Raw genomic sequence first — 26,862 nt, forward strand, 5'->3', positions numbered from 1 at the left:
AAACGGAGGGCACGTTCAGCCACCAGAGGTTCTGACGACACCAATCACACCAGATATGGCCACGGATCCAGAAGCTCTGGAGGCGACGCGAGTGAAGCTCCTCGAGCAGGCCGAGGGCATAGTCAAGGTTTCAGCCTCAGTCCTTCGGGACAAGGTGGACACTGAAAGGCTAGTCAAAAGGGCCAGAGAAAACAACCGCCTATCAAAGGAAGCGATGCTGGACGCCAGGAAACGCGCGGAGGAGTGGCAAGCTAAAGTCAAAAGAAACAAATGAGGAGGTGCAAAGGATGCGAAGAGAAGCTGTCCGCCCTCGCAACATCAACTTTAACAGCGCAGCTCGCTCCCAAACCTCTAGCAACTCCAAAGGATAATATGAAGATGGCCGCAGAGCTCCTTGCCAAGCACGACGAGGAGATCGATATCGACCACCTCCGCACACTCGTTGCCACCGCGAGCAGCAACAGAGCAAGGCGGATACCTCTCGCAAATTGGAATCCAACTCAGAAGCATGCGTATCCACAGCGCAGACGAATACCTCGAGAAGGGAGCACCGCGATGACCAATCGCGCACCGGATCGATGGAGCGCAGAAGGAAGACCAAAGAACATCCAATTCCAATTCCCATACTTCGGATACCCCTCCAGCAGGGAAGAACAAGGGAAATGATCTGATGTACTCTGGCAAGGACAAGTACCAAAACCCATCACCACCGCGGAACCAGCACGCTCCTCCGCCTCCTCGCCGACGAAGTCCCGCCGGAAACACCAGACCCCATGGGCCTGGTGATACGTCTCAAACGTATCTATAATTTCTTATGTTCCATGCTAGTTTTATGACAATACTCACATGTTTTATATACACTTTATATCATTTTGATGCATTTTCCGGTACTAACCTATTAACAAGATGCCGAAGCGCCAGTTCCTATTTTCTGCTGTTTTTGGTTTTAGAAATCCTACACAGGAAATATTCTCGGAATTGGACGAAACAAAAGCCAAACCTTCTATTTTACCGAGACGGACCCAGAGAGCCAGAGAAGTGCCGGAGGGGGGGCCAAGGGGGCCCCACACCATACCTGGGTGCGGGCCCCTCCCTGGCCGCGCCACCAGGTGGGGAGGCCACCCCCTGGCTCCTCCGACTCCGCCCTTTCGCCTATATATTCTGTCCGTCGTGAAAACCCTAGGGGAGTCGACGATATTCCACGAAGAGTCCCGTAGCCGCCGCCATCGCGAAGACAAGTTTCGGGGGACAGAGGTCTCTGTTCCGGCACGCCGCCGGGACGGGGAATTGCCCCCGGAGTCATCTCCATCGACACCACCGCCATCTTCATCGCCATTGCTGTCTCCCATGATGAGGAGGGAGTAGTTCTCCCCGAGGCTGAGGGCTCTACCGGTAGCTATGTGGTTCATCTCTCTCTCCCATGGTGTGATCTTTATGTGATCGGGAGCTTTGTATCACTATTAATCTATGTGCTACTCTAGTGATGTTATTAAAGTAGTCTATTCCTCCTCCATGATGTAAAGTTGACGAGTGTGTGCATCATGTAGTACTTGGCGTAGGTTATGATTGTAATCTCTTGTAGATTATGAAGTTAACTATTACTATGGTAGTATTGATGTGATCTATTCCCCCTTTCATAGCTATTGTTGACAAGTGTGTATGCTATGTTAGTACTCGGTCTAAATTGCAACGGTCTATTATGCACTCTAGAGGTTACTTTAATATGAACTCCGGATTCACTCTCCACGGTGTGATGGTGACAGTGTGCGCATCGTGTGTGATTCCTTTATGAAGTTGTGGAGCTTGTTTACTCCGGCTTGAGGTGTGCTTTGTAGCCCTACGCAATGAATGGCGTTTGTTATCCAACAAGAGAGTGTTTAAGAGTAGCATTTATTTATTCAGTTATGTGATCATTGTTGAGAGTGTCCACTAGTGAAAGTATGATCCCTAGGCCTTATTTCCAAGCATTGAAACACCGTTTCCAACAAGTTCTGCTACATGTTTACTTGCTGCCATATTTATTTCAGATTGTTATTACCACTCCTATTCATCCATATCACTTGCATTTTACTATCTCTTCGCCGAACTAGTGCACCTATACATCTGACAAGTGTATTAGGTGTGTTGGGGACACAAGAGACTTCTTGTATCTTAATTGCAGGGTTGCTTGAGAGGGATATCTTTGACCTCTACCTTCCTGAGTTCGATAAACCTTGGGTGATTCACTTAAGGGAAACTTGCTGCTGTTCTACAAACCTCTGCTCTTGGAGGCCCAACACTGTCTACAGGAATAGAAGCGTGCGTAGACATCACCTGGCGGAATCAATATCCGCGACAACGTTGAGCCTCGGAGAAGCCGGAACGAAGAACGCGCGCTGGAACCCCGTAGGAGCCAGAACGAGGAACACGCACCTGAGCCAAGGCAATCCCGGAATGATGGAGGCAGCCACCGTGATGGTGAAGGCAGCCACCGCAACTGGAGTCAGCATCGCCAGGAGGGACGCGGTGAGTCTGATGGCGGAAGCAAGAAGCCTCGCAGGCCCCCGCGCGGATCTCCATCACCACCACCGGTGTAGGAGGTGGAGGCGGAGGCCGGAGGTCATGCTCTCGCTCAGAATCCCCCGGCACAGGCGGAACTCACGTGATGCGCGGGAACTTCTCAACGAATACAAGATTGGATACATTGGCCCGAAGTGTTTCAGTAAGATGATCCGGGAGGAGCAAACGCCAAAAGGCTTGAACCTCAAGCTACCCGGAAACTTGAAGCATTATGATGACAGAGAGAGGCCCAATACCTGGATCGATGACTACTTCAATGCAGTCAGCTTTGCCGGAGGGACCCCAAACATGGCCTGCCGCATGCTCCAGTTGTACCTTGTTGGTCCAGCCCAGACTTGGCTCAGCGATCTCCCAGAAAACTCCATCTTTTGCTGGTTTGACCTGAAGATAGCCTTTGAGGGACACTTCAGGGGCACCTACAAGAGACCTTCCACGGCCAGTGATCTACAAGCCTGTGTCCAGAACAAAAATGAAACCTCCCGAGAATATCTTACTCGGTGGTTAGATACAAGAAACGAGTGCGAGAACGTAGACAATCGCACAGCTATGCTGGCCTTCATGGGTGGTCTGCAGAGGGGAGGTTTGCTCCGGCACAAATTAAAGTGCCTCTACAATGACCCAAAGTTGACCCTGGACAAGATGATTTCCATCGCCAGCACTCACACCGCCGCCGATGACGACGCAGGTGGAGAACTTGCGGCCACATCCCTACCCCTGCAGCACCAGAAGAAGAAGCGCGATGGCAACAACAAGCGGAAGCACCCCTCCGAAGACCAGAAAAGTGGTGGATCCGAGATGGTTGCATGACGTTTCAACGCGGTGGTCAAGGAGGCGGAAGAGGCCGCGGTCGCGGTCGCGGAGCCGGCAGGGGCCAGCAATGTGCTGACGAAGTCATAGTTACTGGATCCCGCGCTCCCCAAACATATGAAGAGTACATGGACATGCCCTTTTTAGCCCACATTGATCCGGCTACAGGCAAATCCTCACACGCCAATCGCAACTGCAAATGGGTCAATGACCTCAAGACGGATCCAGAAGTAGGATACAAGCGTGCTAGGAAGCACCTTCCACGCGGAAAAGGAGGCAAGGGCAAGAACAAGGAGAAAGACGAGGATAACTCCGAAGCAATGGATGAGGACAGGGCTTCGCCGGAACCAAAAGATGGTTCCGCAGCGAACACCTCTAACCCATTTGTGAAGAAAAGCGCTGGTGCATATCACACCTTCCTCGGAAATTGTTCGCACACGAACACGTCGCCGTGTACCCTCGATGCCGAGCGCGATGCGCGGCAGCACGCGTCGAGGGAGTCTCGCCGGAAGCGTGATACGCAAGACAATCTGGCGGGCTCTTTTGAGATCCGAAACCCCGCTCGCCCGGGAGGGACCCCGTCAGGGCTTGCGGCGGCTATGGGCTGCCCTAGGTTGGCCTAACCGCCCCTAGGACCTCGTGGATTCGCAGCCTCCAATCCTGAAGAACAACAAAGAACGAGAAGAAAGATACAGGGGGAGAGAGATAAAAGTAGATGAACACGAAAAAGTAGTAGATGTGTTTGTTCGATTGGTGTTGTTTCAATCGGCCTGCACCCCTCAAGTATATAAGGAGCGGCTGGACTTTCCGTGCAAGAAATAGGGTTGAATTCACGTCCAAATCCCTAAACTAGGTCCAATTCGGATGGTTTGAACCGAACTTTCCAAAACTGTTCAGTTTAAAACTGGCAGTACCTTGTGGGACAAATTTGAGGCAGTAAACGACCTCAAATCAAAATCTGGTAAACAACAAAGTTGTTCGTCTTGAAAAAACGAAGAACTTTCATGTTGAATACTTTTCCATCTGAGTTAATGTTTACTGCTAAAATCGGCCGAACGTGAAAACGTTTGTGCAGTTCGCAGATGCACATTTGATTTCTTTACGCTCCCGACCAGACAGCGGAACCTTCCATGTCTGATAAAGTGCGTTCGTTTCAGAGGTTGCATACTATCTCAGATCGCGATGACCCAAAAATCAAAGTTGTTTGTTTCGACGAGACGCACAACTTTCGTTTCTATCACTTCTTCATTTGAGGTCGTCTTAAATGAGCTCTAGTGGAAGCCTTCATATCTTGATCCTCGAGGCCGGTGATGTCTACGCACGTTTCTATTCCTGTAGACAGTGTTGGGCCTCCAAGAGCAGAGGTTTGTAGAACAGCAGCAAGTTTCCCTTAAGTGAATCACCCAAGGTTTATCGAACTCAGGGAGGTAGAGGTCAAAGATATCCCTCTCAAGCAACCCCGCAATTACGATACAAGAAGTCTCTTGTGTCCCCAACACACCTAATACACTTGTCAGATGTATAGGTGCACTAGTTCGGCGAAGAGATAGTAAAATGCAAGTGATATGGATGAATATGAGTGGTAATTACAATCTGAAATAAATATGGCAGCAAGTAAACATGCAGTAGAACAAGTAAATAAACGGTGATTCGATATTTGGAAACAAGGCCTAGGGATCATACTTTCACTAGTGGACACTCTCAACAATGATCACATAAATAAATAACTTCTCTTCACTTGTGCTACTTCAAACACTCTCTTGTTGGATAACAAACACCATTCATTGTGTAGGGCTATAAAAGCACACCTCAAGCCGGAGTAAACAAGCTCCACAACATCCGGAGTTCATATTAAAGTAACCTCTAGAGTGCATAATAGACCGTTGCAATTTAGATCGAGTACTAACATAGCATACACACTGTCAACAATAGCTATGAAAAGGGGAATAGATCACATCAATACTATCATAGTAATAGTTAACTTCATAATCCACAAGAGATTACAATCATAACCTACGCCAAGTACTACATGATGCACACACTCGTCAACATTACATCATGGAGGAGGAATAGAATACTTTAATAACATCACTAGAGTAGCACATAGATTAATAGTGATACAAAGCTCATGATCACATAAAGATCACACGGGAGAGAGAGATGAACCACATAGCTACCGGTAGAGCCCTCAGCCTCGGGGGAGAACTACTCCCTCCTCATCATAGGAGACAGCAATGGTGATGAAGATGGCGGTGGTGTCGATGGAGGTGACTCCGGGGGCAATTCCCCGTCCCGGCGGCGTGCCGGAACAGAGACTTCTGTCCCCCAAAACGGCGGCGTCCCTGGAGTCTTTTTGGAGTTTCGTCGATTGATGTCGAGTTTTTAGGTCACGAGGGGTTATATAGGCGAAGAGGCGGAGTCGGAGGGGCCAGGGGGCTCCCTCCTCATAGGCTGGTGTGCCCCCCCCCTCTAGGCCGCGCGAGCCTATGGTGTGGGGGCCCTGGGCCTCCACTCCGTCTCCCCTTCGGTGTTCTGGTCCGTCTCGGTGAAATAAGATGTTTGGCTTTCATTTCGTCGAATTCCGAGAATATTGCCCGAACAGCCTTTCTGGAACCAAAAGCAGCAGAAAATAGGAACTGGCACTTCGGCATCTTGTTAATAGGTTAGTTCCGGAAAATGCATATAAATGATGTAAAGTGTGTATAAAACATGTGAGTATTGTCATAAAACTAGCATGGAACATAAGAAATTATAGATACGTTTGAGACGTATCAGCCGGTTACCTCTGACTGTTAGCATAATCGGCTATCAAGCCGGATCATGGCAAAACTTGACATGGTGGACATGATGTATTCTCAATGAGCAATAAAAACTCGTCGATTGAATCTTTCAAATTGCGCCGCATCTATTTTCATTTGTCACGGCGGGATTCTATCCTTGATTAGCTGTCGGCCCAAAACGAGTGTCAACACATGCCCCCCTATTTTCTGGCAGAGCTTGCGTGCCAGAAAATAACTTGCTCCATATTTAGCTAAGGACGATGTCAACACTCCATCGGCCATTGGTTCAAAGGGTGATAATTCTGTATCGGCCATTTATGTTTAGGTTGGCTGCCATTTTGGTAGAACTTTCTTCAAATAATTGCCTTTGAGAACAACCACTTTATCTTGACGATTGATGGATATCACAAATGCCTTCATGTGCATCTCTCATAGCAACCATCGACGAACATTAAGGTTCACTCGTTTCATAAGATTTCTCATGTAAACAACAATGAGCCTCATCTGGTCTTCATCTTCACCTGCACTATATCTTTTATTAGTATCCGAAGCAGTGGGATCCAATCCGGCCATACCCATGTTGGCGAAACAAAGCATCGACTTTTGTATAATATGAGATACACCATGAAAAAAACGGTAGCCAGATGTTTGTTGAGCCAATTCATTTTCTCTTCAGTTTTCATGTCCAGATATATGAGCAATGATAAAGCAATCCAAGATAAGAATAACTAGACATTTATCAAGATAAACAACAAGTGATTCGTCGAAACATTGGAGAACATTGGATTTGTGTTATACTACTGACAACGAATCACTAGAAGCATCAATATGTGTACCATCTATAGCAAAAAATAGTTCTAGCACGAATAGCAAAGCTTCATATTCGGCCTAAGGTAATCTAAGCGGCATGAGGCTTCTAAAACAGAACCATTAGGAGATAAATAAACAATACCAAAGAATTGACTATTGCTTTCAAAAACTGAAGCATCATCATACTATCTCCATGGTACTTGTCTCGGGTTGCAATAGGACTAGGGACGATGTTAATAAGCCACATCGTCCATGATTAGATAATTCTCTTAGGGCGATAAGATAAGTATCGGCCATATGGTGTTTGCCTCAGAGGCCTATATAATTCATCCACCAAATATGTATAGCCGAAATAAACAAAATAACAACTCTGATTATGAACTTCAAATATTTCGGCCTCTCAGATTAGCAACAAAATTGCAACTAACCAAATGAATAACGATTTGGTAATACCCTTTGATGATGTAAACAATTGTAATGCATCCACGGATTAAAATAAGACCATGGAGGGTAACTGATCATACCTGAGGATATGCTACATGGCATAGGCATAAATGGCATAGCTGAATAATATGTATGATGTGCTAATCGAAACCTCTTATTATATGATAGAAAATTCTTGCTTGATCGTTTGCCAGCCTCGGTCATTTGTTCCTTCATCCTTGTTCCTATTCTTGCAATAGGAACTTGCACATCCTCCTTGCCTTGAGGTTCTTCCTTAGGGACCCATGCCATGTTCTTCCTTTTCAGCTTCTCGGCACTAAGCCGTTTCAGTTTTCTCTCTTGCCAGCTTGTTAAGCCAAGCGAGCATCCCGGCTGTGATTTAATTTTGCATGATGGCGTTTGTTCCTTGGCCTTGGGCACTTTCAACTTTACTTGTTTAGATTTGGTACATCGAGCTTCAACAGTTACTTCCTTCATCTCTTTGCCGTTAGCAGTCAAGATCAAATTGACTGGCTCTTTATTATTTAATATCGAATCTGAAACATCACGCTTACGGTTATCCTTTTTCACTTGGTAAACTTGCTTGACCACCTCCTTCTTCTTCCTTGAGCTCCTAACCGATTCCTTTTTATTGAAACGGTCTTTGACATGTGATTGTTGTTCAGATTTTGACCTTCTTGGAGCTGCATAATTTGGGTTAGATGATCTATAGTAAGACGGATAACGTGCCATTGGGTCATACCTGTGATCCCATGATGGATATGGATAACAATCACCATAGGAAGGTATCCATGACATTGGCATTGGTGGCCTAAAGGGAGGATACGAAGCTATTGCATTGAGCTTCTCCCGTTGCCAATCCCGGTCTTTAGACTTTCGCCTTGGGGGTGATCTTGATGACTTTGCAATACTTGGCCGATAAGAACTCCTTGCTTCACTCTCCTTCTTATATTTCTCCAATAACTCCGCGAAAGTGACTTTAGTTTTCTTACCCTTGTGCTTATCACGGCCTTTGTCCTATTTCGTTTTGCGTCCATCGATCTTTGAATTTTGTTGTTGCCCCCCAGTGCTTGATGTCCGTGGTGTAGCTTCAATGGAATACCCAGCTTCAAGAATGTCTTCAACATGCTCTTCAATAATTTCTTCACTTGAAAGCTTGATCCCATTATCTTCCGTGTGTACCTTCTCATCATCATATGAATCGGCTAGAGGTAACCGATCCAATAACTTTTGATCATCCATACCAATCGAAATAGATTGGCTATCTGTTTGTGTTTCAACAAATTGCAATCGTCCTTTATCTACAGCCGATTGTACTATTTTATGGAACATGGTGCAATTTTGAATACTATGCTCAAACGAATCATGCAACTTTCAATACATTCGTCCTTTTATTGATGGCTCAACATTGTGATCAAGAATTCTAATATATTCATTCTTCAATAACACATCAAAGATATGATCACATGTGCTCAAACTAAAGGTACACATTTTATCTTCCAGCCGATCTTGCTGTGAGAACGGCTTTGAAATTAAGCAACCAAATGGTTCAGATTTTACATCACCCCATTCAGCTATGTGTTGATTTTGACACTCTTTTTCCGATGTGTTTGAATAAGTTCTTATACTATCATCAGATTTCTCACAAGACACTAACATTGGCCTTAAATTTCTGAAAGTCTCACTTGAGACCAAATGTAAGGCAAGTATGAAGTAAGCAAAGCTACCCATGTAGATATAAAATTCAAATGAAACAATGTGGAAAGCCTTGGTTGTAATAAGTTTTCACTATCGGTCTTTCTAAATGGTACAACATGTTGACCGATATGTTGTGTAGCAATTATATTTCTAACAAAGAAATTACTTCTCCTCATTGGTCTTTCAAAGTTTCTCATGAAAATCTTGCTGATAGATGCATCAACAATATGGCTTTGACCAAATTGAAAAATCAGTAAATTATTTGCTAGATATACCTCTTTGAAGATGTTGGGAGAGTATGATGGTTGCATGACCTGAACAATATATTTCCCTGTATTTGGATGACTCTCAAAAGTCTTGTCTTCTTGCTGTTCTGAATTATGTACATCTTCACTTTGATGCTCTTCATCAACCGAACATTGTTCGGCTATATTTTTCTGCTCTTTACAATCATCGGTTTCATTGGCACATAATTCATAGGACAGCATGTAAGCTCCCTTACATCCAGAAAAGTCAAGCATGGTTGTTTCGCATTCACCATAATATTGCCCGATGAAGTCTGCATCTTTTGATTCAATAGAATCAGCACATTTACTTTTTGATTCGGCTTCTATAACCGAATTAACCATACTAGCTGAGTCATTCTTATTTTCTTCATGGATCTTATTACTATGCAAAGCTTCTTCTTCTTGCTTCGATATTTCAGAGGGTTCAACTTGATTGCTGCATGGAGGAGAGGATTTGGTTTCTTCAACCATGGTAACATTATCCTGAGGATTCTTCTTAATCTTTGCATGGAACACCTCCTTAAGCATCTTTTCAATTGCATAAAACTCCTCCTTGCGCTTATTTTTTAGTACTTCATAGCGTTGGCGTTGTTCCTCTGATAAATCATCAAACGTAATGACCTTATCGGCGTTAACCTCAGCTTGACATTGTTGCGCTCTGATGCTTGTTTTCTCTTTCGGCAATGAAGTGTTGCCGAAACTTTGTAGTTGTGAAGGACAAAACCTAATATTGCATGCTTGACGCTCTTCTTCACGCTTCTTCTTGTATGATTCATAAGCATGTATTGCTGCAAGATCACATGGATTTTCTTCTAGTCTCCGGCGAAGAGCATTAAGCTTCTTGAACTCAGCTACAAGTTTTTCCCTACAAACATTGTTTCCATACGCTGTAGCACTAGATGAAGGCAACCGAGCTTCTATTGAATTTCCACTTATTCGGCTATAACCATTGTGGAGGTGTGGAGCCGAATTATGGATATCTCCATTTGCATATGGTGCTGAAAAGTTAGTAACATAAGGTGCAGCATATGATGGTTCAGGGTAATTGGCCAAATAGCTAGTACTAGCATGTCCAATTTACCTATCCATCGGCATGTATAGAGGTGAAACAATATATTGTGAACTATCTACCGATGAATAAAACGATGAAACACTATCTTGCATGGTACTGAAATTTTTAACATTGGATGTTTCATATGGATTAACTGAAGTCATCATGTTATTCATCGGCATATGAACTTCTGGCGATGCCGATGCATAAGAACTCGAATTTACATGTTGCAAGTTGCTAAAAGTATGGAGATTATTTCGCATCGGCTTTTGCACATAGTAAGATCTAGGGTTAGCCAATACAGTATATATATCAGAGGATCTAGCAACATCAATATAAGAGTTGTTTGCATCTACATAAGGAGATTGGGGATTCATGATACCGTTGTAGATTGCAGCCTCTTTGATGATGATCTCTTCCTAAAAAGAACGGGCTGGAGACCGTTCGAAGCTTCGTCCCCAGCGGAGTCGCCAAAAAGTGTGTTCGCAAAGGAGGCAAGGGCAAGAACAAGGAGAAGGACGAGGACAGTTCTGAGGCGATGGATGAAGATGACACTTCGCCGGATCCCAAAGAGGGTTCCGCAGCTAACAAATCCAACCCCTTCGTCAAAAAGAGTGCGGGTGCATACCACACCTTCCCCGGAACTCCGATGGTCAAGGCCAAGAAATCAGCTCCCCGGCTCCTAAACACCACGCTTCCGGCCGTGCCACAGTACGTTAAGTGGTCGGAAAACCCGTGCACCTTCGACAGGATGGACCATCCTATTGTCATCCCCAAAGAGTGCTATGCTTTGGTTGTGAGTCCCCACATCGACGGGTATGACTTCTCCAAGTGCCTCATGGATGGCGGAGCCAGCCTGAACATCATGTACCTGGAGACTCTGGAGAAGATGAACCTTACCAAGGAACAACTCAAACACAGCACCACGGAATTCCATGGCGTAGTTCCGGGTAAAAAGGCAAACTCTCTGGGCGGCATCAAACTTCCCGTGGCCTTCGGCGATGTTAATAATTTCCGCGAAGAGATGATCACGTTTGAGGTTGTGCCCTTTAAGAGCTCCTATCATGTCATCTTCGGCAGACCCACCTACCACAAATTTCACGCGAGGGCGTGTTACATCTACAATAAGCTCAAGATTCCGGGTTCGAATGGTATGATCACCATATCCAGAGACTACAAGAAAGCTCGAGACTACGAGGAGGTTGAAGCCACCTTTGCAGAATCGGTGATATCTGGAGAGGAGCTGCAAGGCTACAGGGCCGCGGTGGATCCGAAAGAGATGCGTAATCAAGATCAGACAGGCAGGACGTAAGGGTTTTACCTCGTCGAGGGCCCCGAACCTGGGTAAATCGCTCTCCCTGCTTGTCTGTTAACCGATGTCTCGCGTCAGCCTACAGGATTCCGTCAACCCTAAGCCCCAATCGGAGGGCATTGCCGAGGAGTACCCTCGACAATTGGCGCCGTCTCTGGGAAACCTGTTGGCACAAGATCCATCATCGGCAGATCCAACCATGTCGTCGACAGCTTCGTCGATGCCTTCGTCATCACCAACCTTGGGAAGTCCGAGCCGATTCGGCTCTTATGAGTTCACCCCGCACAACGACTCCTCTCGCCCAACTTTTTCGGATCTACAAGGAAACATGGAGATGACGTTCGGGAGCGTCCACTACAACGTCAACGCGAAAGGAGTCCTCCGTCTGCTGAAACCATACGCTCCCAGACCAACAAGGAAATCGCTCCCATCGGCTGCAAGGTCAACCGTGTCGTCATCAGTCGACCTCTCGGCAGGGCTGACGGACTCGATAGATTTATCCCCGCCATCGACTCCTCGATCGACGTCCTCAATGTCGGTCGGATCCGATAACCCCGTACCGTCAGAGATGACTTCATACTACTGCCTGAACTACGACACCAGGCATGGGCTGGGATCGACTGACACGCCGTTCATCTGCAGTGCTCAGCATTCATCGGGAGAGGACAGTGTCGACAGCATCGTCAAGGAGGTTACCTGGAAAATAGCGCACCACCAAGTCTATGCTGCCAATAACACAGGAAACACAAGGAACGGGGGAGGAGGAGGAGATCACACCCCGCGCTCCAGCTGGCGACACAGCTTTGAAAACAGCGCCAGCAACAATAATAGTGATTACACCATCGCAGAGGAAGAATGGGCAGCAGCCAGGGCTGCCGTGCTTAATAACACCCCGCTTCCCGCCGGTACTTCGGTTGGAACCCTCAATGCTTACCGTTCCATCTTGGAGAAAAATCGGGAGCATCTATCGAATGAGTAGGCCACCCTCGAAAGACGCCTGTTCGCGGCAGAACAATCCAGTGAGCGGAGAAGGGGCTCGCGAGGGAGTGCGTCCCGAAGCAGCCAAGGTGCAGGGAAGCATCGATCAAGGTTGTCCAGGCTTTCGGAAGACGACGCTAGAGAAATAACCTCAAACCTGTCCAGATCCTTCATGACTACGGACACTGCGGGCATGCTAAGGCCAAAAACCATTGAAGGAGCAACCGCCAACCTCGCGGCATACCTCATCAATCAACGACCCGAAGGTCCCATGACTCAAGCTCATCGAGGCGCCCTGGAAAGCCTCGCAATCCTAGGAGAAAACCTGGTTCCATGGAAGGAAAAAACTACACTCCAAGCCAGTGGCTCGAAGCACCATTCGAGAGACGCCCGAGACGAAATCACCCAGAGTCGAATCGATAGAGCCAGACAACAGCGAGCCGCGAGGGAGGAGTATGATAGCGATGCTTCAGAAGAAAGCCAGGAATACGACGGCGAGTTGAGGGTAGCTGACTGCTTGAGCTACAAGATCCGTGAAACGATGCCACCCAAGAAGTTCAAACCTACCCCTACCGACGCCGCTAAGTACGATGGACAGCAGGAGCTGTGGTCATGGATAGACGATTACCTACAAACCGTGATCCTGCACAAAGGAAATCAGATAGCAGCGATGCAATGTTTGCAACTTTACCTGAAAGATTCGGCACGGGCCTGGTTGAGAGGCCTGCTGAAGGGTTCTATCAAATCATGGGATGACCTGGTGGACGCCTTCGTCGCGAACTTCCAAGCAACATACAAGAGGCCTGTTGGGATCGAAGAATTACGGCATTGCCAGCAGAAACCGAAGGAGTCGATGCGCGCAAACATCGGGAGATTCACTAAACTCCTGAACGCCGCCGAAGATGTTTCCGTCGACAGAGCAATCGACGCCTTTAGCGACGGCATCCGATGTGAGACCTACATAGAGGAACTTGGGCGCAAGAAGCCAAAGACTATAACCAAGTTGATGGAAATCGCTAACAGCTGGGCTGATGGCGAAGACAATGTACGAAGGCCACGACAACGCAGCGATGACGAAGACGATGATCAGCCGAAGCACGATTCGGGCGGTCGAAGGGATCGTCGTAAGAAAAGGAAGGACCGCAGTTACGATGACAACAATCTGGTAGCCGCAGGATATTCCAATCGACAAGACGATTGTTACGATGACAGGCGAGACGATCGGCAGGACGGCAACCGAAGTAATTCTGGGAACCGTGGCAACTACAAACCACGACCGCAGAGGACCCCAGAGTTACCCTTCGCTGAGCAGATAAACGCTCCTTGCTACTTGCACTCTTACATCGACCAAAAAGATAACAAGAAAAAGTCCAGCCATCTGCTCAGAGACTATCGACAGTTCATCGAGATGCAGAAGCTCATACAGCAGCAGCAGCAGCCAATTCCACCTCCGCCTCCGCCTCAGCACCAGGTCCAGCAAGCCCAGCCTCACAACCCCAACGAGTCTTTTCCGCCACCGCGTGGGCAGATGAGCATGATCCACAGGACTGGTGTTTCGAGAAGGGAGATGAAGAATCTCACTCAAGAGATCAATCTGGCAGAAAGCATTATGGCCAACATTCTTGAATACATCGAATGGTCATCTCAGAGCATTATGTTCAGCAGAGCGGATCATCCGATGATAATCCCAAAACCGGGGCACGCTGCCCTAGTAGTTGAGGCGCAAATCGGAGGGTTCAAGATGAGCAAAGTCTTCATGGATGGAGGAAGCGGACTAAACCTGATATTCCTCGACACGATCAAAAGCATGGGAATCACAATGAGGATGCTAGAAGAAACGGATACCTGTTTCCATGGGATCCTCCCCACCTTACCGGCGTACTCTCTTGGCAAAGTTTATCTAAACGTTGTCTTTGGCAAACCCGATAACTTCAGGAAGGAAAAGATCGAGTTTGAAGTAGTAAACTGGGAATCACAGTACCACGCTATACTTGGAAGATCAGCTTATGCCTAGTTCATGGCTGTGCCACATTACGCATACCTCAAGCTGAAAATGCCTGGGAACAATGGAACAAATATCACTGTCTATGGAAGTTTCTCACGCTCGGATAATTGTGATCGCGAGTTTCAGAGGATCGCTGCGAAGTTCGGGCTCAAACAGGAACCTGTCGACTTTCCTTCAAGATCATTAGCAATCAACAGTAAAGAAGATGAATGCGTCACGAAGTCGAAGAAGAAGCCAGCCGACCTCGCCCCAGATGCTTCGACAGTGAAAACCTCGACAGCTGGCGACAAGATCGTCATGGAAGAAAAGAAAACTCCGGCAATCACCGCAATAGCCCCTACTGAAACCAGTGATGCTTCCAAAACCACCAGTGTAGTAGACAAGCTTGAAGATAAGGAGAAACCTCCCCTTGCCTAAAAGGATGCACAACATCATGCTTAGTTTCTTTCTTTTTTCTCTTATAAGCAGGGCCTCTTTTAGCCCTTTAGCCTTCTTACTTTATTAATAAAGACTTATGTTTCATTTCTCTGAAGAATTGCAGTAATTCGGGGTACCCGAACAACATTATCAGAGACTTTGTCCATATATCAATGAACATCAGTTCAATGGAAAAAATAGCCTCGGGGATTGCACTCTAGAAAAAGCCTCTAAAATTACGAGTGCTATGATGCAAAACCAACAGGGACTTCGCTCTCCTCCTTCGCTATAGATGCCTCAAAGAGTGCCGCGAATAGCAAGGATCGTGAAACACGTAACGAAAATGACCCACGCTCGATACTTTAAAATCACGGAAGTATCAAAGAGTGACGGAGTCATCGGCAGATCTAGTGCCACCGACTCGATCGGGAGCTGCTGTCAAGACATACATCGGTTGAAAGGAAAGTTGCACATACAACGGGTTTAGCAAGACCCGCAACACGAGCTGATCACTCACATAATTTGCTACCAACTAAACATAAATATACATCCTAACGCGGATGCAAAAATGAGTAATTAAGATTTACTCCTCCAAAATGTGCTAATAGCATTAACATGGCAGAGGTACGCATGTGCATCTGCCGATAAAATATTTTTGTGTTGAACATCCGAACATTCGGATACAACAAATATCGAGGTTTCCTACTTACAACAGGGGCCTTTTCTCTTGTCTACTCTTGATTCATTGTTTCTTCGGATGCCGCCGATGCTCCTTCGAGTCTCTCAACAACAATTGCGGCAGGAAGGTCCACTCTCGGGTAAAGTGGCCCCAATTCACCTACAGCATTGGCAATCGCCAGCAGGTCTGCCGAAGGATGATCTACAAGAACAAGGGCGAGTGCGGCTCTAGCCCCCGCAAGAAGTTGCGCTCGAACCAAGTTTTGGATCTTCTTGGCGTTACTGAATTCTGACATTAAAGTCAACAGCGTGGGAGGGACAGCGTCCAAAGGGAACATTGTCTTCCAGATTACTCTCAGTCCTTTATAGCACTTGTCGAAGAAACGATGGACTTGCTGGACCCGATCTTGGAACTTCGCGACAGCAGAAGCCTTCGAGTGCTCTTTCCAGAAAACTTCATCTGATGATGATAGCTGAGTCAATGCGTTTACACGCTCGTGAATCCGCTTGTTCTCCTCAGCGAGGTTCAGAGCTATGACTAGAAAAAGAAACAAGGGAAGATAAGAAGATGCATTTTGTGGAAAAACAAGGAGCAAGGAGACAAGGGTGCTTACAGTTCAAACTTTCTGTGGCTCTATGCAATTCAGTAAGAGCATAGCGCTCCGCGTCAGCCGCAAGCTCGTTCTTCTTTCTGATAATAGCAGCCAAGGCATAAGTACTGCGCATATCCTTTTCCATCTGCGTGATCCGATCCTTCATACGCAGAAGTCGGTCACTCTCAGAGCAAGCACCCGAAGAATCATCGACAAATGCAGGCACAGGGAAAACCTGCAAAACATTGTTAAAGGGCATGATGGATTATATGGATTCAACACTGGAAATTACTCCCATCGGGAGCATGCAAATAAAAATGTCATAACAAGAGTACACTGGCAACATTGCCAGCATGGGATTCATTACAACCACACAAGTCTTATGGCAGGACATTGTTTTTACTGTGCAAAATTACAAGAATAGAATCAAGGGGCCTAGGTCTGGTTCGACAAGCTTGGACGAACGGATGATTTCTTTGCCGAGACCAGATCAAGTAGCTGGCGAGCACATTTAAGAGCCGAGGTCTTGAAGACGCCCAAGTCAACAAATTGCCCATCTTGCTCTTTCGGCAGTTCTCGGGACATCTCTTCAATATTGGCTTTGAAGCCATGACCCATCATAAGCTGGAAGGCTAAGAGGGCACCATAGGTACGTGAAGTACGTTTGAATACCTCGATAACCTCCTTTGTGTTGACGGCAAAAGCGTCGATCAGTTGCCCCAAAGCCTTGTCTTGATTGATCTTTGGGAAAATCATCGAGTGCATCCATGCCATGGCTCCCTTGCCCTTCTGGAGGAGGTCTTGAACGAGCTGGTGAGAAGGAAGGGTCATCGACAGAGCATTTGTCGGAGAATTGCTCGGGAGCTTGTCCAGAGACTCGACAGGGATATCAGCAGCCTCTGTGAAGAACAAAATAAGAGGAGCTCGCAAAGCAATAATCAACAAAAAGAGCAGAAAGGGAATTACTGAGCAAGGCTAAGGAAGATTGGCGAAGAAGATCATCCTTCTCGATCGCCCGAGCTTCAGCGGCTAGCCTGGACGCCTCTTCATCCTTCAGCCTCCTCTTCAGCCCTTCGAGCTCCTCCTTCAAGGAATCGACTTCCTGGCGAGCCTCGGTAGCCATTTTTATTGCGCCCTCTAATTTCGAGGAAGAAGACTCGACCTCCTTTTTCAGCTGGGCCTTGTCAACTTCCAGAGAAGACTCGACCTCCTTTTTCTCAAACCATGTATCGATGCTTATGGTAGCTGAAAATTGTCCTGGGAGTTGGAAAATGTACGCTATAGCCCCTGAAATGGGCAAAAAACATGAAAACTGTGAGCTATAGCCTATGGAAATGGAGGCAGAAAACATGAAAAACACAAGTTTTTACGTCGCCTCTCAAACCATGTATCAGTGCTTATGGTAGCTGAAAATTGTCGTGGGAGTTGGAAAAAGTGCGCTATAGCCCATGAAATGGGCAGAAAACATGAAAACTGTGAGCTATAGCCCATGGAAATGGAGGCAGAGAACATGAAAAACACGATTTTTGCGACGCCTCTGAAACCATCTATCGGTGCTTACGGTAGCAGAAAATCGTCATGGGAGCTGGAAAATGTGCGCTATAGCCCATGAAATGGGTAGAAAACATGAAAAATGTGAGCTATAGCCGACGGAAATGGAGGCAGAAAACATGAAAAACTCGAGTTTTTCGACGCCTCTCAAACCATGTATCATTCGTTACGGTAGCTGGAAATCGTCCCGGGAATCGGAAAATGAGAGCTATAGACCATGAAATGGGCAGAAAACATGAAAATTGTGAGCTATAGCCCATGGAAATGGAGGTAGAAAACATGACAAACACGAGTTTTTGCGACGCCTCTCAAACCATGTATCGGTGCTTATGGTAGCTGAAAATTGTCCTGGGAGTTGGAAAAAGTGCATTATAGCCCATGAAATGAGCAGAAAACATGAAAACTGTGAGCTATAGCCCATGGAAATGGAGGCAGAAAACATGAAAAACACGAGTTTTTGCGACGCCTCTCAAACCATGTATCGTTCGTTACGGTAGCTGGAAATCATCCCGAGAACCGGATAATGTGCGCTATAGCCCATGAAATGGGCAGAAAACATGAAAACTGTGAGCTATAGCCCATGGAAATGGAGGCAAAAAAATGAAAAACATGACTTTTTGCGTCGCCTCTCAAACCATGTATCGGTGCTTATGGTAGCTGAAAATTGTCCTGGGAGTTGGAAAAAGTGCGTTATAGCCTATGAAATGGGCAGAAAACATGAAAACTGTGAGCTATAGCCCATGAAAATGGAGGCAGAAAACATGAAAAACATGAGTTTTTGCGACGCCTCTCAAACCATGTATCGTTCGTTATGGTAGCTGGAAATTGTCCCAAGAACCGGATAATGTGCGCTATAGCCCATGAAATGGGCAGAAAACATGAAAACCGTGAGCTATAGCCCATGGAAATGGAGGCAGAAAACATGACAAACACGAGTTTTCGCGTCGCCTCTCAAACCATGTATCGGTGCTTATGGTAGCTTTTGTCCTGGGAGTTGGAAAAAGTGCGCAGATCATGAAATGGGCATAAAACATGAAAACTGTGAGCTATAGCCCACGGAAATGGAGGCAGAGAACATGAAAAACACGATTTTTTGCGACGCCTCTAAAACCACGTATCGGTGCTTACGGTAGCAGAAAATCATCATGGGAGCTGGAAAATGTGCGCCATAGCCCATGAAATGGGTAGAAAACATGAAAAATGTGAGCAATAGCCCACGGAAATGGAGGCAGAAAACATGAAAAACACGAGTTTTTCGACGCCTCTCAAACCATGTATCGATCGTTACGGTAGCTGGAAATCGTCCCAGGAACCGGAAAATGAGAGCTATAGACCATGAAATGGGCAGAAAACATGAAAATTGTGAGCTATAGCCCATGGAAATGGAGGCAGGAAACATGTCAAACACGAGTTTTTGCGACGCCTCTCAAACCATGAATCGGTGCTTATGGTAGCTGAAAATTGTCCTGGGAGTTGGAAAATGTGCGCTATAGCCCATGAAATGGGCAGAAAACATGAAAACTGTGAGCTATAGCCCATGGAAATGGAGGGAGAAAACATGAAAAACACGAGTTTTTGCGTCGCCTCTCAAACCATGTATCGGTGCTTATGGTAGCTGAAAATTGTCCTGGTAGTTGGAAAAAGTGCGTTATAGCCCATGAGATGGGCAGAAAACATGAAAACGGTGAGCTATAGCCCATGGAAATGGAGGCAGAAAACATGAAAAACACGAGTTTTTGCGTCGCCTCTCAAACCATGTATCGGTGCTTATGGTAGCTGCAAATTGTCCTGGGAGTTGGAAAAAGTGCGTTATAGCCCATGAAATGGGCAGAAAACATGAAAACTGTGAGCTATAGCCCATTGAAATGGAGGCAGAAAACATGAAAAACATGAGTTTTTGCGACGCCTCTCAAACCATGTATCGTTCGTTATGGTAGCTGGAAATCGTCCCGAGAACCGGATAATGTGCGCTATAGCCCATGAAATGGGCAGAAAACATGAAAACCGTGAGCTATAGCCCATGGAAATGGAGGCGAAAAACATGACAAACACGAGTTTTTGCGTCGCCTCTCAAACCATGTATCGGTGCTTATGGTAGCTGAAAATTGTCCTGGGAGTTGGAAAAAGTGCGCTATAGCCCATGAAATGGACAGAAAATATGAAAACTGTGAGCTATAGCCCACGGAAATGGAGGCAGAGAACATGAAAAACACGATTTTTTGCGACGCTCTCGAAACCATGTATCGGTGCTTACGGTAGCGTGAAAATCATCATGGGAGTTGGAAAATGTGCGCTATAGCCCATGAAATGGGTAGAAAACATGAAAAATGTGAGCTATAGCCCACGGAAATGGAGGCAGAAAACATGAAAAACACGAGTTTTTCGACGCCTCTCAAACCATGTATCGTTCGTTACGGTAGCTGGAAATCATCCCGGGAACCTGAAAATGTGCGCTATAGCCCATAAAATGGGCAGAAAACATGAAAACTGTGTGACCTATAGCCCATGGAAATGGAGGCAGAAAACATGAAAAACCCGAGTTCTTGCGATGCCTCTCAAACCAAGTATCGGTGGTTATGGTAGCTGGAAATCGTCCCAGGAACCAGAAAAGGTGCGCTATAGACCATGAAGTGGGCAGAAAACATGAAAATTGTGAGCTATAGCCCATGCCAATGGAGGAAGAAAACATGAAAAAGTCGAGTTTTTGCGACGCCTCTCAAACCATGTATCGGTGCTTACGGTAGCTGGAAATCATTCTCAGAGCTGGAAAATGTACGCTATAGCCCATGAAATGGGCAGAAAACATGAAAACGCTGAGCTATAGAAAATGGAGGCAGAAAACATGAAAAACATGAGTTTTTGCGTCGCCTGTCAAACCATGTATCGGTGCTTATGGTAGCTGAAAATTGTCCTGGGAGTTGGAAAAGGTGCGTTACAGCCCATGAAATGGGCAGAAAACATGAAAACTGTGAGCTATAGCCCATGGAAATGGAGGCAGAAAACATGAAAAACACGAGTTTTTGCGACGCCTCTCAAACCATGTATCGTTCGTTACGGTAGCTGGAAATCGTCCCGAGAACCGGATAATGTGCGCTATAGCCCATGAAATGGGCAGAAAACATGAAAACCGTGAGCTATAGCCCATGGAAATGGAGGCAGAAAATATGAAAAACACGAGTTTTTGCGACACCTTTGAAACCATGTATCGGTGGTTACGGTAGCTGAAAATCATCATGGGAGCTGGAAAATGTACGCTACAGCCCACGAAATGGGCAGAAAACATGAAAAATGTGAGCTATAGCCCACGGAAATGGAGGCAGAAAACATAAAAAACCCGAGTTTTTCGGCGCCTCTCGAACCATGTATCGTTCGTTACGGTAGCTGGAAATCATCCCGGGAACCGGAAAATGAGCGCTATAGCCCATGAAATGGGCAGAAAACATGAAAATTGTGAGCTATAGCCCATGGAAATGGAGGCAGAAAACATGACAAACACGAGTTTTTGCGACGCCTCTCAAACCATGTATCGGTGCTTATGGTAGCTGAAAATTGTCCTGGGAGTTGGAAAATGTGCGCTATAGCCCATGAAATGGGCAGAAAACATGAAAATTGTGAGCTATAGCCCATGGAAATGGAGGCAGAAAACATGAAAAACACGTGTTTTCGCGTCGCCTATCAAACCATGTATCGGTGCTTATGGTAGCTGAAAATTGTCCTGGGAGTTGGAAAAAGTGCGTTATAGCCCATGAAATGGGCAGAAAACATGAAAACTGTGAGCTATAGCCCATGGAAATGGAGGCAGAAAACATGAAAAACATGAGTTTTTGCGATGCCTCTCAAACCATGTAACGTTCGTTACGGTAGCTGGAAATCGTCCCGGGAACCGGAAAATGAGCGCTATAACCCATGAAATGGGCAGAAAACATGAAAATTATGAGCTATAGCCCAAGGAAATGGTGACAGAGAACATGAAAAACACAATTTTTTGCGACACCTCTGAAACCACGTATCGGTGCTTACGGTAGCTGAAAATCATCATGGGAGCTAGAAAATGTGCGCTACAGCCCACGAAATGGGCAGAAAACATGAAAAATGTGAGCAATAGCCCACGGAAATGGAGGCAGGAAACATGTCAAACACGAGTTTTTGCGACGCCTCTCAAACCATGTATCGGTGCTTATGGTAGCTGAAAATTGTCCTGGGAGTTGGAAAATGTGCGCTATAGCCCATGAAATGGGCAGAAAACATGAAAACTGTGAGCTATAGCCCATGGAAATTGAGGGAGAAAACATGAAAAACACGAGTTTTGCGTCGCCTCTCAAACCATGTATCGGTGCTTATGGTAGCTGAAAATTGTCCTGGTAGTTGAAAAAAGGGCGTTATAGCCCATGAGATGGGCAGAAAACATGAAAACTGTGAGCTATAGCCCATGGAAATGGAGGCAGAAAACATGAAAAACACGAGTTTTTGCGTCGCCTCTCAAACCATGTATCGGTGCTTATGGTAGCTGAAAATTGTCCTGGGAGTTGGAAAAAGTGCGTTATAGCCCATGAAATGGGCAGAAAACATGAAAACTGTGAGCTATAGCCCATGAAAATGGAGGCAGAAAACATGAAAAACATGAGTTTTTGCGACGCCTCTCAAACCATGTATCATTCGTTATGGTAGCTGGAAATCGTCCCGAGAACCGGATAATGTGCGCTATAGCCCATGAAATGGGCAGAAAACATGAAAACCGTGAGCTATAGCCCATGGAAATGGAGGCAGAAAACATGACAAACACGAGTTTTTGCGTCGCCTCTCAAACCATGTATCGGTGCTTATGGTAGCTTTTGTCCTGGGAGTTGGAAAAAGTGCACTATAGCCCATGAAATGGGCAGAAAACATGAAAACTGTGAGCTATAGCCCACGGAAATGGAGGCAGAGAACATGAAAAACACGATTTTTTGCGACGCCTCTGAAACCACGTATCGGTGCTTACGGTAGCGTGAAAATCGTCATGGGAGCTGGAAAATGTGCGCTATAGCCCATGAAATGGGTAGAAAACATGAAAAATGTGAGCTATAGCCCACGGAAATGGAGGCAAAAAACATAAAAAACCCGAGTTTTTCGACGCCTCTCAAACCATGTATCGTTCGTTAACGTAGCTGGAAATCATCCGGGAACCGGAAAATGAGCTCTATAGACCATGAAATGGGCAGAAAACATGAAAATTGTGAGCTATAGCCCATGGAAATGGAGGCAAGAAACATGTCAAACACGAGTTTTTGCGACACCTCTCAAACCATGAATCGGTGCTTATGGTAGCTGAAAATTGTCCTGGGAGTTGGAAAATGTGCGCTATAGCCCATGAAATGGGCAGAAAACATGAAAACCGTGAGCTATAGCCCATGGAAATGGAGGGAGAAAACATGAAAAACACGAGTTTTTGCGTCGCCTCTCAAACCATGTATCGGTGCTTATGGTAGCTGAAAATTGTCCTGGGAGTTGGAAAAAGTGCGTTATAGCCCATGAAATGGGCAGAAAACATGAAAACTGTGAGCTATAGCCCATTGAAATGGAGGCAGAAAACATGAAAAACATGAGTTTTTGCGATGCCTCTCAAACCATGTATCGTTCGTTACGGTAGCTGGAAATCATCCCGGGAACCGGAAAATGAGCGCTATAACCCATGAAATGGGCGAGAAAACATGAAAATTATGAGCTATAGCCCAAGGAAATGGTGACGAGAGAACATGAAAAACACAATTTTTTGCGACACCTCTGAAACCACGTATCGGTGCTTACGGTAGCTGAAAATCATCATGGGAGCTAGAAAATGTGCGCTACAGCCCACGAAATGGGCAGAAAACATGAAAAACACGAGTTTTTCGGCGCCTCTCAAACCATGTATCATTCGTTACGGTAGCTGGAAATCATCCCGGGAACCGGAAAATGAGCGCTATAGCCCATGAAATGGGCAGAAAACATGAAAATTGTGAGCTATAGCCCATGGAAATGGAGGCAGGAAACATGTCAAACACGAGTTTTTGCGACGCCTCTCAAACCATGTATCGGTGCTTATGGTAGCTGAAAATTGTCCTGGGAGTTGGAAAATGTGCGCTATAGCCCATGAAATGGGCAGAAAACATGAAAACTGTGAGCTATAGCCCATGGAAATTGAGGGAGAAAACATGAAAAACACGAGTTTTGCGTCGCCTCTCAAACCATGTATCGGTGCTTATGGTAGCTGAAAATTGTCCTGGTAGTTGAAAAAAGTGCGTTATAGCCCATGAGATGGGCAGAAAACATGAAAATCGTGAGCTATAGCCCATGGAAATGGAGGCAGAAAACATGAAAAACACGAGTTTTTGCGTCGCCTCTCAAACCATGTATCGGTGCTTATGGTAGCTGAAAATTGTCCTGGGAGTTGGAAAAAGTGCGTTATAGCCTATGAAATGGGCAGAAAACATGAAAACTGTGAGCTATAGCCCATGAAAATGGAGGCAGAAAACATGAAAAACATGAGTTTTTGCGACGCCTCTCAAACCATGTATCATTCGTTATGGTAGCTGGAAATCGTCCCGAGAACCGGATAATGTGCGCTATAGCCCATGAAATGGGCAGAAAACATGAAAACCGTGAGCTATAGCCCATGGAAATGGAGGCAGAAAACATGACAAACACGAGTTTTTGCGTCGCCTCTCAAACCATGTATCGGTGCTTATGGTAGCTTTTGTCCTGGGAGTTGGAAAAAGTGCGCTATAGCCCATGAAATGGGCAGAAAACATGAAAACTGTGAGCTATAGCCCACGGAAATGGAGGCAGAGAACATGAAAAACACGATTTTTTGCGACGCCTCTGAAACCACGTATCGGTGCTTACGGTAGCAGAAAATCGTCATGGGAGCTGGAAAATGTGCGCTATAGCCCATGAAATGGGTAGAAAACATGAAAAATGTGAGCTATAGCCCACGGAAATGGAGGCAAAAAACATAAAAAACCCGAGTTTTTCGACGCCTCTCAAACCATGTATCGTTCGTTAACGTAGCTGGAAATCATCCCGGGAACCGGAAAATGAGCTCTATAGACCATGAAATGGGCAGAAAACATGAAAATTGTGAGCTATAGCCCATGGAAATGGAGGCAAGAAACATGTCAAACACGAGTTTTTGCGACGCCTCTCAAACGATGAATCGGTGCTTATGGTAGCTGAAAATTGTCCTGGGAGTTGGAAAATGTGCGCTATAGCCCATGAAATGGGCAAAAAACATGAAAACTGTGAGCTATAGCCCATGGAAATGGAGGCAGAAAACATGAAAAACACGAGTTTTTGCGTCGCCTCTCAAACCATGTATCGGTGCTTATGGTAGCTGCAAATTGTCCTGGGAGTTGGAAAAAGTGCGTTATAGCCCATGAAATGGGCGGAAAACATGAAAACTGTGAGCTATAGCCCATTGAAATGGAGGCAGAAAACATGAAAAACATGAGTTTTTGCGACGCCTCTCAAACCATGTATCGTTCGTTATGGTAGCTGGAAATCGTCCCGAGAACCGGATAATGTGCGCTATAGCCCATGAAATGGGCAGAAAACATGAAAACCGTGAGCTATAGCCCATGGAAATGGAGGCAGAAAACATGACAAACACGAGTTTTTGCGTCGCCTCTCAAACCATGTATCGGTGCTTATGGTAGCTGAAAATTGTCCTGGGAGTTGGAAAAAGTGCGCTATAGCCCATGAAATGGACAGAAAATATGAAAACTGTGAGCTATAGCCCACGGAAATGGAGGCAGAGAACATGAAAAACACGATTTTTTGCGACGCCTCTGAAACCATGTATCGGTGCTTACGGTAGCAGAAAATCGTCATGGGAGCTGGAAAATGTGCGCTATAGCCCATGAAATGGGTAGAAAACATGAAAAATGTGAGCTATAGCCCACGGAAATGGAGGCAGAAAACATGAAAAACACGAGTTTTTCGACGCCTCTCAAACCATGTATCGTTCGTTACGGTAGCTGGAAATCATCCCGGGAACCTGAAAATGTGCGCTATAGCCCATGAAATGGGCAGAAAACATGAAAACTGTGTGACCAATAGCCCATGGAAATGGAGGCAGAAAACATGAAAAACCCGAGTTCTTGCGATGCCTCTCAAACCAAGTATCGGTGGTTATGGTAGCTGGAAATCGTCCCAGGAACCAGAAAAGGTGCGCTATAGACCATGAAGTGGGCAGAAAACATGAAAATTGTGAGCTATAGCCCATGCCAATGGAGGAAGAAAACATGAAGAAGTCGAGTTTTTGCGACGCCTCTCAAACCATGTATCGGTGCTTACGGTAGCTGGAAATCATTCTCAGAGCTGGAAAATGTACGCTATAGCCCATGAAATGGGCAGAAAACATGAAAACGCTGAGCTATAGAAAATGGAGGCAGAAAACATGAAAAACATGAGTTTTTGCGTCGCCTGTCAAACCATGTATCGGTGCTTATGGTAGCTGAAAATTGTCCTGGGAGTTGGAAAAGGTGCGTTACAGCCCATGAAATGGGCAGAAAACATGAAAACTGTGAGCTATAGCCCATGGAAATGGAGGCAGAAAACATGAAAAAAACACGAGTTTTTGCGACGCCTCTCAAACCATGTATCGTTCGTTACGGTAGCTGGAAATCGTCCCGAGAACCGGATAATGTGCGTTATAGCCCATGAAATGGGCTGAAAACATGAAAACCGTGAGCTATAGCCCATGGAAATGGAGGCAGAAAATATGAAAAACACGAGCTTTTGCGACACCTTTGAAACCATGTATCGGTGGTTACGGTAGCTGAAAATCATCATGGGAGCTGGAAAATGTACGCTACAGCCCACGAAACGGGCAGAAAACATGAAAAATGTGAGCTATAGCCCACGGAAATGGAG

This window comes from Lolium rigidum, chromosome 4, assembly GCF_022539505.1.
Source record: "Lolium rigidum isolate FL_2022 chromosome 4, APGP_CSIRO_Lrig_0.1, whole genome shotgun sequence".
NCBI classification, from domain to species: domain Eukaryota; kingdom Viridiplantae; phylum Streptophyta; class Magnoliopsida; order Poales; family Poaceae; genus Lolium; species Lolium rigidum.